Source organism: Canis aureus, chromosome 18, assembly GCF_053574225.1.
Source record: "Canis aureus isolate CA01 chromosome 18, VMU_Caureus_v.1.0, whole genome shotgun sequence".
Lineage (NCBI taxonomy): Eukaryota > Metazoa > Chordata > Mammalia > Carnivora > Canidae > Canis > Canis aureus.
The window spans coordinates 38879459-38893958 of NC_135628.1; the positions used below are offsets into that span (position 1 = coordinate 38879459).

Here is a 14500-nt window from a genome sequence, read left to right on the forward strand (position 1 = left end):
AAGGAAAAACATATACTATGCAAATGGAAATGAAAGAAAAAAAAAAGCTGGGGTAACAAAAATTATATCAAACAAAATAGAACTTAAAACAAAGACTGGGCAGCCCGAGTGACTCAGCTTTAGTACCACCTTAAGTCCAGGGCCTGATCCTGGAGACCTGGGATCGAATCCCATGTCAGGCTCCCTGCATAGAGCCTGCTTCTCCCTCTCTCCCTCTCCCTCTCCCTCTCCCTCTCTCTCTCTCTCTCTCTGTGTGTGTGTATGTGTCTCTCATGAATAAATAAATAAAACCTTAAAAAAAATAAAAATAAAACAAAGACTATAGCAAGACAAAAAAGTACACCACATAATAGAGGGATCTATCCAACAAAAGGATTAACAAATATAAATATTTAAGCACCCAACATTAGAGCATTTAGATAGATACAGCAAACATTAATAGACATAAAGGGACAAATTTGACAGCAATGTAGTAATAGTATGGAATTTTAACATCCACTTACATCAATGGATAGATCATCCAGATAGAAAAATCAACAAGGAAACAGTGGCTTTGAACAACACAATAAACCAGATAAATACAGAATATTCTATCCAAAAACAGCAGAATACACATTATTTTCAAGCGCACATGGACCATTCTTCAGAACAGATCACATGTTAGGCCACAAAATAAGTCTCAATAAATTACTCAAGAGACACAAAAGGATGTAAAATATGAGGTAATATAAATAAACCATGGAGGAGACAGTGGCGTTAAGAAGACTGAAATGTCACACATCTTTTCCAACCACAATGATACGAAACTAGAAATTTAAAAAATCTGGAAAGAATACAAATGCATGGAGACTAAAGAACATGCTACTAACAATGAATGGGTTAACCAAGAAATCAGAGGACATAAAAAACATATGGAGATGAAAATGAAAACACGTGACCCAAAATCTTTGGGACACAGCAAAAGTAATTCTAAGAAAGAAGTTTATAGCAATACCAAAACTACCTTAACAAAATGAAAAATCTCAAATGAACTAACTCTATAGAAAAAGAAAAAACAAAGTCCAAATTAGAAGAAAGGAAATTATAGTTACTTACTATATTATTTATAAATATATTCCTATATTTAAAATATATGGAATATATAAAATAGTTTATTATAATATATATAGTTTTATATATGTAATTTTTAAAAGATTAATGAAACCAAGAGCTGGTTCTTTGAAAAGATAAAACTCATAAACTGTTAGCCAGACTCATCAAGAAAAAGAGGACTCAAAATCAGAAATGAAGGAAGAGAAATAATAATTGGCATCATAGAAATACAAATTACAAGAGAATACTATGAAAGAGTATATGTCAACAAATTTGGACCATCTAGAAGACATGGATAAATTCCTAGAAATATATAATCTTCAAACTGAATAAGGAAAAAAAAAAAAAAAAAACGAGAAAATTTGAACAAACCAACTACTAACAACAAAATTAAATAGGCAATCAACAAACTGTGAACAAAAGTCTAGGACCAGATGGCTTCACTGATGAATTCTACCAAACAATTAAAGAAGAGTTAATATCTATTCTTCTCAAATTCTTCTAAAAAAAGAAAAAGGATAACTTCCACAAGACCAGCATTACCCTAATACTAAATCCAGACAAAAACACTACGAAAATAAAAACTTCAGGTCAGTATCCCTGGTGTGCATAGATGCAAAAATTCTCAAGTAATTATTAGCAAACCAAATTCAAAGATACATTTAAAAAATCATTCACACATGATCAAGCGGGGATAGCAAGAGTGACTCAATATTCACAATCAATGTGATATACCGAATTCAAAGAGAAAGAATAAAAATCATATTATCATCTCAATAGATGCAGAAAAAGCATCTGATAAACAACAATACCCACCCATTCATGAAAAAAAAAACTCTCTACAAACTGGATTTAAAGGGAACATACCTCAACATAATAAAGATCATATATGAGAAACCCACAGTTAACATGTACTCAAAAAACAGAAAGCTTTTCCTCTAAGATTAGAAATAAGACAAGGTTGTGTACTTTCACCACTTTTATTCAACATAGTATTGGATGTCCTGGCTATAGCAATTGGACAAGAAAAAGATGTAAGTCATCCAAATTGGTTGGGAAGAAGCAAAACTGTCACTATTTGCAAATGACATGATACTATATATAGAAAACCTTAACTAGTTCACCAAAAATGTTATTAGAATAAATGAATTCAGTAAAGTTGCAAGATACAAAATTAACATACAGAAATTGGTTGCATTTGTCTACAGGAATAATGAAGCAGCAGAAAGAGAAATTAAGAAAACAACTACATTTACAATTGCACTAAAAAGAATAAAATAACTAGAAATAAATTTAACTGAGGAGTTGAAAGACCTATATTCTGAAAACTGCAAAACATTGACAAAAGAAACTGAAATGACAGAAACAAATGGAAAGGTATACCATGTTCATAGATTGGAAGACTACTGTTAAAATGCCCAAACTACCCAATCTATAGATTCAATGTAATCTGTATCAAAATACCAATATTTCCGAAATGCCAATGTTCTTCACAGAACTAGAACAAATAATACTGATTCTAATTGTATGGAAACACTGATGACCCTAAATAGCCACAACAACCTTGAAAAAGAAAAACAAAAGTGGAAGTAACACAATGCAAGACTTCATGATACACTACAAACTACAGTAATCAAAACAGTATGGTACTGATACAAAAACAGACAGATAGATCAACAAAACAGGATAAAGAGTCCAGAAATACGGGGCAGCCCAGTTGGCTCAGTGGTTTAGCGCCGCCTTCGGCCCAGGGCATGATCCTGGGGATCTGGGATCAAGTCCTGCGTCGGGCTCCCTGCATGAAGCCTGCTTCTCCCTCTCTGTGTCTCTGCCTCTGTGTGTGTGTGTGTGTATGTGTGTGTGTGTGTCTCTCATGAATAAATAAATAAAAATCTTTAAAAAAAAAAAAAGAGTTCAGAAATAAACCCAAAGCTATATGGTCAATTAGTCGATGACAAAAGAGGTAAGAATATACAATGGAAAAAAGACAATCTTTTCAATAAATGGCGCTAGGCAAATCTGACAGCTTTATGAAAAAGAATGAAACTAAACCACTTTCTTACACCATTCACAACTCAAAATGAATCGAAGACCTAATGTGACACCTGAAACCACAAAACTCCTAAAAGAAAATATAGGCAGTAATCTAAATACCTACAGAAAGCCAACAGGCAAAAGACAAAATGCTCAAAATCACTAATCATAAGAGAAATGCAAATCAAAACCACAGTGAAATATCACCTCACATCAGTCAGAATGGATAGTATTAAAAAAAAAAAAGGAAGTGTTAGTGAAGATGTAGAGAAAAAGAAATCTTTGTGCACTGTTGGTGGGAATGTAAATTGGTGCAGCCACTGTGGAACACAGCATGGAGGTTCCTCAAAAAATTAAAAATAGAAATACCACATGATCCAGTAACTCTACTACTGGATACTTAGCCAAAGAAAATAAAAACACTAATTGAAACACATATGCACCTCTTTGCTTACTGCAGCATTACAATAGTCACGATATGGAAGCAACCTAAGTGCTCACTGGTAAATGAAAAGATAACGATTTGGTGTGTGCATATATACACACACACACACACATATATATGGACGTATGTGTGTATATGTGTATGTATACACACAAGTATATATATGCATATACACATATGCACATGCACACATATGTATACAATGGAATATTACTGGGCTACAAAAAAGAATGACATCTTGCCATCTGCAACAACATGGATGGGCAGAGGGGATATTAAATAAGTCCAAGAAAGATAAATATTGTATGTTTTAACTTATATTTGGAACTAAAAAACAAAATGAACAAGAAAAGAAAACAGACTCTTACATACAAAGAACAAACCTGTGATTGCCAGAGGGGAGATAGGTGGGGGATGGGTGAAAATGATAAAGAAGATTAAGAGGTACAAACTTCCAATTATAAAATAAGTCATGGAAAAATATATATTTGTAAAATAAGTCATGGAGATCAAAAGTATAACATAGGAAATATAGTCAATAGCACTGTAATAATGCTGCATGGTAACTATACTTATTGTGGTAAGCACTAAGTAATATACAGAACTGTCAAATCTGCTGTTGCATATTAGAAACCAATATGACACTGTATATTAATTATACTTCAATAAAAGAGAAAACTGCAAGTGCAAAGCAGTGATGAATACAATTCTACCTGTGCCGTGGCCTCAATTTGTGCTCAAGTGCCAGCAGTTTTACCCATCATTGTTCTGAACCATCAGTTCCACTTTTAAAGCACAGCCTTTCACAAAGTTACCTTTCATTGACTTTTTATCTCACTATAAGTCTTCCTTAGAAAAGAGAATTTTCTACTTACATATATTTGGAAAATGCTGCATGCTATATTCCATCTTAGAAATTAACTTTATTTGTTAGTATATTAAGGGTTTGAAACATACCAAAAAAAAAAAGGAAGACCATAAAACTATTCAACAATGTTCCAAAAACGTATCTACATGACCTCTTTAATGAGATCAAACAGATCTCAAAGCACATACCTGAGAAAATGTTGGTGTAACTATAAAACCTCATCTTTAATATGAAGATTCCAAATTGCCTCACAGAAGAGCCACTCTTTTTTCTGACTTTGCATTTTTCTTTCATTAAATCTTTACTTTAGTTGTCAAATATCTGACTGCTATTAGGATTTAACAAAAATCTATAAAAACAAGACTAAGTCTTTATAATTTCTCTTTGGGACAATACACGTAAAAATGTGAAGAAACATTGTCAACTCATAAGACATGAAACAAATAAGGCAAAACTATAGTCAAGAAGGCAAAATGATTTGCATATAATATAGTTAACAATCAAGAAAACTTTAAAAGATTGACTAAAAACATTAATCAATAAGGATGCTCAATAAAATGAGTTAGTACCTAAATTAACAGCGTCACACAATATGTAAATATCAAAGATAATTTAGAGAAATAAACCCATGTCAATTCTCCCCAAATTTACTTATAGACTCAATGCAATCCCAAATCAAAATTCCAGCAAAGTTTTTGTAGAAATCAACATGCTGATTCTAAAACATATATGGAAAGTCAAAAGGAATAAAATAGTCAAAACAGCTTTGAGAAACAAAAACAAAGTTGGAAGACTCATACTACCTGATTTCAAGACTTGCTATAAAGCTAAAAACTCCAGATAAATATGGCATTAGCAAAAAAGACACAGAACAGAATAGAAAATTCAGAAATAGCCCCCATGGCCAAATGATTATTTATAATGATGCAAAGGCAACTAAGTGGAAAAGCGATCATCTATTCAATAAAATGTGGACAATGTCTAATTATAAAATCAACTTAACATTTAAATGCAAAAAAGTGAAAATCCATACCTCATACCATGTACCAAAATCCATACCTCATACCATATACCAAACTTCTAGAAAAAAATCATAGGGAAATACTTTTTGACCCTAGAGAAAGCAAAACTTTATTATACACAAACCCAAAAACAATCCATATAAGAAAAAATTATTAATTGGATTTAATCAAAATTTTTAAGTGTTTGCTTCCCTAAAGACATTGTTAGAAAAATAAAAAGGTAAGCCACAAACTGGAAAAATATATTTGCAAAGCATGTACCTGACAAACAACTTGAATAGGATAAAGAATTCTGGTAACTCAATAATAAAGAAACCAACAATAAAAGGAAGGGCAAAAGATTTGAATATAGAATAGGGATTGCAATAAAAACACAGAAAAATGCTCAATGCATTAATTACTAAGGAAATCCAAGTTAACAGTGAGGTATACTACACATCCTAGAAAGGCTAACCATACATACTAGGACTAACCATATAAAGTGTTGACAAAGGGATCCCCAGGTGGCTCAACGGTTTAGTGCCTGCCTTCCGCCGAGGGCGTGATCCTGGAGACCCGGGACAGAGTCCCATGTCAGGCTCCCTGCATGAAGCCTGCTTCTCCCTCTGCCTGTGTCTCTGCTTCTCTCTCTGTGTGTGTGTGTGTGTGTCTCTCATGAATAAATAAAATCTTAAAAATAAATAATAAAATAAAATAAAATAAATAAAATAAAAGTGTTGACAAGGATAAAGAACAACCAGAACTCTCAAACACCATTGGCGGAAATGAAAAATGGTACAACCACATTGGAAAACAGCTGGGGGGGATCCCTGGGTGGTGCAGCGGTTTGGCGCCTGCCTTTGGCCCAGGGCGCGATCCTGGAGACCCGGGATCGAATCCCACATCAGGCTCCCGGTGCATGGAGCCTGCTTCTCCCTCTGCCTGTGTCTCTGCCTCTCTCTCTCTCTCTGTGACTATCATAAATAAATAAATAAATAAAACTTAAAAAAAAAAAAAAAAAGAAAACAGCTGGGTAGTTTCTTAAAACGTTTAAGAAATGACCCTCCTATTTTAATCGTAGATATTTACCCAAGAGTAATAAAAGTATATGTCCACACAAAGACTTGTACCCATTATGTTCATAAAAGCTTCCAATAACCAAAATTGGAAGCTCAAATTGCTCAACAAGAGATAGACAAATTATGGTAGAGCCATACAACATAATACTATACTCAGCTATTACTCAACTACATTGATGGATCTCAAAAATAATTATGCTGAGTGAAAGATGCCAGGCAAAAACAAGTACTTACTGTATAACCTCATTTATATAAAATTCTAGAAAATATAAACTGATTTATGTGACAAACACAATCCATGTTGATCTGGGCCTACGGAGGAAAGAGAAAAGCAATAAAGAGAATAGAACAGAAGGCACAAGGAAACTTTTCAGAGTGATGGATAATTTGTCACATTGATAGTAGTGATGGAATCATAGGTCAAAATTCATCCACTTTAATATGTGCAATTCACTTTACATCAATATCACCACAGTAAAGCTGGGGGAGGGGGAAAGGAGGGAAGAGGGGAAGAGGAAGGAAGAACACAGGAGGAAGAAGGAGAACAAAACTAGCCAAGTCCCTCTGTACTTATTCCCTCCTCACAACCCAGTGCCACTGGAGGAGGGAAAGTCCCAAGAAATCAGCAAGGAGATAAAATTAACTATATCTAAAGATGGTAAGGATACAGTGAGATATGAATGCATATACATAACTGATTAATAATTCACATGGAACAGAAACAGCTTATGTGGATGATACATAATGATATTATGACAAGACTCGAAAAACATCTTAAAAATCCTCTTTTATTTACCCAATAGTTTATCATTAAAATGTTTAAGCATCAAAAACTACTTTCAGTTTAAGAATTAACAAGAAAATAGAAAAAAAGTAGACATATAGAGATTAACTTCATACTTTATTTTTACAAAAAAAAACCTGATATATTTATTTTTTTAAAGATTTTATTTATTTTTTCACGAGAGACACAGAGAGAGAGGCAGAGACACAGGTAGAGGGAGAAGCAAGCTCCATGCAGGAAGCCTGATGTGGGACTTGATCCCAGGACTCTGGGATCATGCCCTGAGCCAAATGCCGATGCTCAAACACTGAGCCACCGAGGTGTCCCTAAACTGATATATTTTAATAATTACTTTTCTTTTTCATTCTACAGACTTATATTTGGTAAATAAAAATTGTATAAATTCTATACTTTTTCTAAAAGTCTTTTACTGTTTTTACTACTTTTCATATATAGTGCAGGATAATCCTGCATTTTGAAAAAAGGAAAGATGAAATAAATGATTATATAAATTAACTTTAGAACATGATGCATTCAAATTATATTTTAATATAATCTTTTTAGAAAGTGACTGCTTTCTAATTACTAACATATTCTGGCTTGCATCCAAAAAATCCAAAAACAACTTACATAATTCTCAATTATTTTCCAAAACAATCTACCAAAAGATCAAGTGAGTTACTCTTTTTTTTTTTTTTTTTTTAATTTTTTTATTTATTTGTGATAGTCACAGAGAGAGAGAGAGAATGAGGCAGAGACACAGGCAGAGGGAGAAGCAGGCTCCATGCACCGGGAGCCTGATGTGGGATTCGATCCCGGGTCTCCAGGATCGCGCCCTGGGCCAAAGGCAGGCGCCAAACCGCTGCGCCACCCAGGGATCCCCGTGAGTTACTCTTGATCAAGCTAAATAAGGTATTTTTTAAATCACATATGAAATTGACAGTAATTTTACATTTCAATTTAGGGTCATGTGCCATGATCTAAAGCCGATTATTATTACCTTAAATATTACTTTATTTCTGAAAGACAAACTTAACAGGAAATAAAAATATGCTAGGTCTTAAAAAGTTATTTTCTGCATTTAAACATTATTGTAATGAATCAAATAAGAGAGTGTAGCATTATCACTGTTACAATATTACATGAGTTACCCAGAAACCACTTATTTATAACAAATGGAAAAAAAACAAAAAACACAACTCAATCACTAAAAGAAACAATATGATTAATCATATAAAAATGAACTTATAGGATATTTACTAATAGGTTCAAAAACAGAGATAACAGGAAGAGAGAACAAAAATTACTTTATAACACAACACAATAAAAAAAGTAAAAGGTGGGATGAAAACACAAGCCAAAGTGTAAATCCATCCTCAACACCCCTCATTAACTGCATTGGCATGAAAAAGGGCATTAAATTTTTTAAAATGTTATCAAGCATTTTCAAGCGAAAGAGAGCCTGGATCAGTCACAGGAGTATTTTGATTCCCTAAGCATAACCTTATAGTGGAGAAAGTTATACCACTATAAAAGCCCATAGTCATAAAAGCCCTTATACGTCACATGCAATTTTGACACATGCAATTTTTTCAAACTGCAAGGATGGTGACCATTATTTCTACTATTCTACAAGATCCTTCAACATCTGGTATCTTATGTCAGCCTCATTACAAACTACCTATAGTTCCCAAATATACCCCATTCTAGTTCATGCATCAACAACAGGCATATATTCCCTCTATTTGGAATGTCCTTACCTGTTTCATGGCATAAGACTTCAAGACTCAGCTTGTGTGTCATTTTCTTCTCCATTACATCTATAGCCCTACCCCATCTGCCTGTGGTGCTCCCCTGGCACTTTGTATACATTTCTTAAAGCATACATCTTACAGCAGGTTATTTATGTTATTATGTTCTTTATGTTAGATTTTGAAGCCAAAACCTTCAGGCAAAGGAGCATGTCTAGGCACTCATGCCTTCAGAGTCCAGCATTACCAAGCTTCAATATATATTTATTAAAGAAAACAGGGAGAGAAAAGTTATAAAATGTGCTGGCCTACTAAGACCCCTGTTCTCAATTCACCTGACAAATTTTGTCTCACAAAGGAAAGAGCCAAGTTAGCAGTATGTATATTACTCCCAGCATTTCACAAAACAGACAAAAGTCAACAAATTTGAAAGGATGAGCCTGCAAACCTAAGTATCAGAATTCAGACCCTAATTTAAGGTCCGAATTAATAAATTTAAGGTCCTTCATTAATAAAATGAAGATATTCAGTGAGGATTAATAAAAATGTGATTATCTGGGGGTGGTTTTCATGTCTCCTTTATACTGTTTCATAGAACCTCCCCTAAGATTTTATTTTTTTAATCAAAAAATATTTTAAAAGCAGCAGTCTCTTTAATACTACATTCACAAGTCAAATGTTAATCTTTAAATAAATAAAATACTTAAAAACCAACTAAAGAAATACTAAACAGGAAGCAAAATGAAGAAAAACAAGCAACAAAACAAAAACAGGAAAATTTCTTTCAGATATCCTAATTTGAAATAAAGAAATTTATTTTACCAGTATATAAATATAAGTATAACCTGGTCTCTTAAAACTAAACTTAAAAGCAGTTCTAAGGATAACCATGTCTTCCACTTTCTTCTTCTCTTTTTATGTAAAACCTGCATCACTCAAAAGAATAGTCTCAGTGGTAAATAATCAATCACAACAAATTCCTTTCGTTTTTCATTTTTATTTAAAGGATAAAATGTAGCTATTTTATATATGTGTTTAAACTTTCTCAAATGATGAATAAAATTTAAAGACTGCAGGATCCCTGGGTGGCACAGCAGTTTGGCGCCTGCCTTTGGCCCAGGGCGCGATCCTGGAGACCTGGGATCGAATCCCACATCGGGCTGCCGGTGCATGGTTCTCCCTCTGCCTGTGTCTCTACCTCTCTCTCTCTCTCTCTGTGACTATCATAAATAAATAAAAATTTAAAAAAAATTTAAAGACTGCTTAACAAAAAGCATTGTTTTGAGAGGATGATTCCCTTTAAGACACCATCTCTTTTCTTTTTCACAGCCAGCTAGTTTAATCTGTTTAAGAGTTACTCCATCATTTGATCAAAGATGTTTGATCAAGCTACTGTTTTCCATTAAAGTTCCTCATAACTATAATAACATTTTAACTATGTTCCCTAATATATTTATTTTGCCATCTTTCTTATAGTTTAAGTTCACTATTCAATTGTTTATATGATAATAGTATGTGGCTTCAAAGTTCAGCAAATTATGAGAAATTACGTTAGTATGTCTTAACCTCCCTCAACCCCCAAATTGGTAGACTGGCTTTACTCCAAAACTTCACTCCTAGTTATTCCAACAATTTATCAAGTGGATTAGCAGCATAACTGTCATAGCTATATAAAAGAATCATGAATCAGTACACCTTAAGTTTAGTTTGGGGATAATGATTACCTTGCCACTACACATTCAGAAACAATGACATTAAATACAGTCATTCTGCTATGAGAGAAACCACAATGGTGTCCTATTTCTCACTGGATCAAATTTAAATTCTATCAACCAACCCCAGAATTATTTTCCTATTTAAACAGGTATTCCCTACTCCCACAGTAGGAATACGTGTGTGTGTGTGTGTGTGTGTGTGTGTGTGTCCAACTCTACATTGGCATGGCCCATAATTTTATTACTTATATAGCTATCACAGTCACTGGAAGCTACTATCTAGCAGGCAAGACATTTTATTCAGACAATGAAAGATCAATGAATTAAGTAAGAAAATAAATACCAAATCACTTTCTCATTGGATCCATCTCCAGGTCTGCTTTTCCCTTCTTCTAAACTCCTACTCCAGCTATTCCTTCCATCTGAAATGCCCTCCTTTTTCTCATTTGTCAATCTAAAACCTTGCAGGGAAGACAGGTAGACCAACATTGAAACTATAGCTATAAAAGCTCTTTGTATTTTAAGATTCACTTTAAAAACAAAATAGATAACAAATTGAGTAAGGTCAATATCAGTGATATTTTACAGAATATAATTTGTTCAATTCTACTTATTTGCACATTAGAAATGTTTATGCTTTCCCTTTTCTGTACTTCAACTAGATGCCTACAAATTTATTTTGCTTTGTATATGTGATATGCATACACTAAAAAGGCATTTTGTGCACGTGTGTGTGTGTGTGTGTGTGTGTGTGTAAGAGAGTAGGTGAACATCAGATCACTGGACTTAATTAAGATGATTGCTTTTAGGAAGCAAAAAAGAAATGCAAGAATGGGGAGGGATGGGATAGAACAGTAATGTTTATTATAAATGTTTTGGTGCTACTTGATGTTTGAAGATATGTAAACTTACAGCTTTAAAAAAATAATGTTCAGGGCTAGACCGGGTGGCTCAGAGGTTTAGCGCCACCTTCAGCCCAGGGTGTGATCCTGGAGACCCAGGATTGAGTCCCATGTCAGGCTCCCTGCATGGAGCCTGCTCCTCCCTCTGCCTGTGTCTGTGTCTCAGCCTCTCTCTCTCTCTCTCTCTCTCTCTCTCTCTCTCTCTCTCGTGTGTGTGTGTGTGTGTGTGTGTGTCTCATGAATAAATAAAATCTTTAAAATAATAAAAAAATAAAAAAATAATGTTCAATGATTATGACTTTCTGACAGTTGACTGTATACCCTAACTGCTTCTCAGATTTCTAATCTGCATTCATTTCCTAAAGTGAAGTCTTTCTTCTGTTTTTCTGTCAGTTTATCAGTCTTAAATCTCTAAAACAAAGAGTCATCATTAGCATCACCAGGGAGCTTGTTGAATATGCAAATTTCTGACCTCATCTCAGACCTACAGAATCAGAAACTTCAGGTGGGATCCAATAATCTTTAAGAAGCCCTCCAGGTATTATGCTGAGTGAAATAAGTCAATCGGAGAAGGGCGAACATTATATGGTCTCTTTCATTTGGGGAATATAAAAAATAGTGAAAGGGAATAAAAGGGAAAGGAGAAAAAAATGAGTGAGAAATATCACAAAGGGAGACAATATGAGAGATTCCTAACTCTGGGAAACATAAACTAGGGGTGGTGGAAGGGGAGTTGGGCAGGGGGTGGGGGTGACTGGGTGATGGGCACTGAGGGGGGCACTTGATGGGATGAGCACTGAGTGTTATTCTATATGTTGGCAAATTGAACACCAATAAAAAATAAATTTATAAAAAAAAAAAGAAGCCCTCCAGATGATTCTTATGTACCCTGAAGTTTGAGAACCATTACTATAATGGTTTAACATTCTCTTTTCCTGACTCCTTCCTTCACAAAGGCTGCAGCCTAATTTCCGTACATAGATATAAGTGCACAGCCCATGTAAAAGATTGGTTCTATTTAACATATGTACCTGGGGGAAGGGGTGAATTACCACAAACACTGCTCTTTATTCTGCCCTCTAATATCCAGGAACTAATAGTTGTTAAATAATAAAGTTGAGAGGTGCCTGGTCAGTCAGTTAAGCATCTGCCTTCAACTCAGGTTATGATCCTTGGGGTCCTGGGATTGAGCCCCGTGTTGGGGCTCTCTGCTCAGAGGGGAGCCTGCTCCCCCTGCCACTCCGTCTGCTTGTGCTGTCAAATAAGTAAATAAAATCTTTAAAAATAATAAATTTGAAATGTTTTAAGGGTTGCACAAAAATAAATAGTATGAAGACCTTTTCACGAAATAAGTTATCTTTCTTAACAATAAATTAAAATAAAAACTACTATAACATTTAAAAAAGAAGTACTTAAAGATATCACACTTTTTACCACTCTGACTAGTCCTCTCTTGATTCTTAATAAAACCATAGAATGTGTTCTATAGGGGCAGCCCTGGTGGTGCAGCAGTTTAGCACCGCCTGCAGCCCAGGGTGTGATCCTGGAGACCGGGGATCGAGTCCCACATCGGGCTCCCTGCATGGAGCCTGCTTCTCCCTCTGCCTGTGTCTCTGCCTCTCTCTCTCTGTGTGTCTCTCATGAATAAATAAATAAAATCTTTAAAAAAAAGAATGTGTTCTATAGCACATATCCATAAATGCTAATAAAGCAAAACAAAGCTTCTAAGGATTATTAATTCTTCACAGCAATAAACATTTGGAAAAATCAATTGTTACTGTCATTCTAATGATGAAAAGCTAATATGGACCCTGGAGCAAAATGGAAATCAACTGAATGTTTGTTGGGGAAGAAGAAAATAATAGAGTTAAACGGAGCTTAGTTTAATACCAAAGTAAATTTCAATAGCAGCAACTATAATGTGTTGTTAGTTTTAGTTTCTAAAAATTAATCAGCAATAAAATTAAAGTGACTATGTAGGTCAGAGTCTTAGTAAGATTTTTTTTGTAATTTTGTTCTACTTTGATATATCTTAAATTGCAAACACTTCTAAACAAACATTAATATATTAATATTTCAAGTGGTATGGGCTTGGAAGAGGGTTATTTTCTCAATAAAACCTTTATTCATTATATTAAAATGTAAAAATTTTTTAAAGATTTCTTTTAAAAGAGAGAAATGCGCAAGCAGGAGGAGGAGCAGAGTGAGAGAGACTACTCAAGCTGACTTCCCACTGAGCACAGAGACTGACACAGGCCCCAATCCCAAGACTGAAATCATGATCTGAGCTGAAATCAAGAGTCAGAGGGTTAGCCCAGTGAGCCACTCCCACACCCCAAAATGGAAACTTAATGTATTCAGTATGATCTCAGGCTGAAAATAACAGACGTATAAATGATTAACTTAAGAAAAATATTATGCAAAAAATTATATATATATTATATATATATATATTATATATATATATATATATATATATATATATATATATATATATTATATCTGTCAAAGTACTGTTTCTGGGAAATTTTATCGACCCAAACATGTTATCTTAGATCTACTAGAAACAGGTTCATATTATGTTACATCTAGCAAATAATTTCACTTTAAAAATTCTAGACATTAATCAAAATAAAGAAAAATTGAACAAATTTCTATCATGGCCAATTCCTAAAATGACTCAAGGTGAAAACTGAAGACATAATTTCTGATAACTTAGGCACCTGGCTATATTAGTATATCCAACTCTAAGCTCTGGCTTGTCATAAATATCGTACCACACTGTAGAAAGCCCCACTGCAAACTGTGGATTATATCTCAATGTTATAC

General features: G+C 34.1%; 1 protein-coding gene across 1 annotated transcript in view; it reads right to left on the minus strand.

Annotated features, from left to right (window-relative positions):
* SDHAF3 (succinate dehydrogenase complex assembly factor 3) overlaps positions 1–14500 on the minus strand; it is a 68605-nt gene that overhangs the window by 23222 nt on the left and 30883 nt on the right. The gene's annotated exons all lie outside the window — the stretch shown is intronic.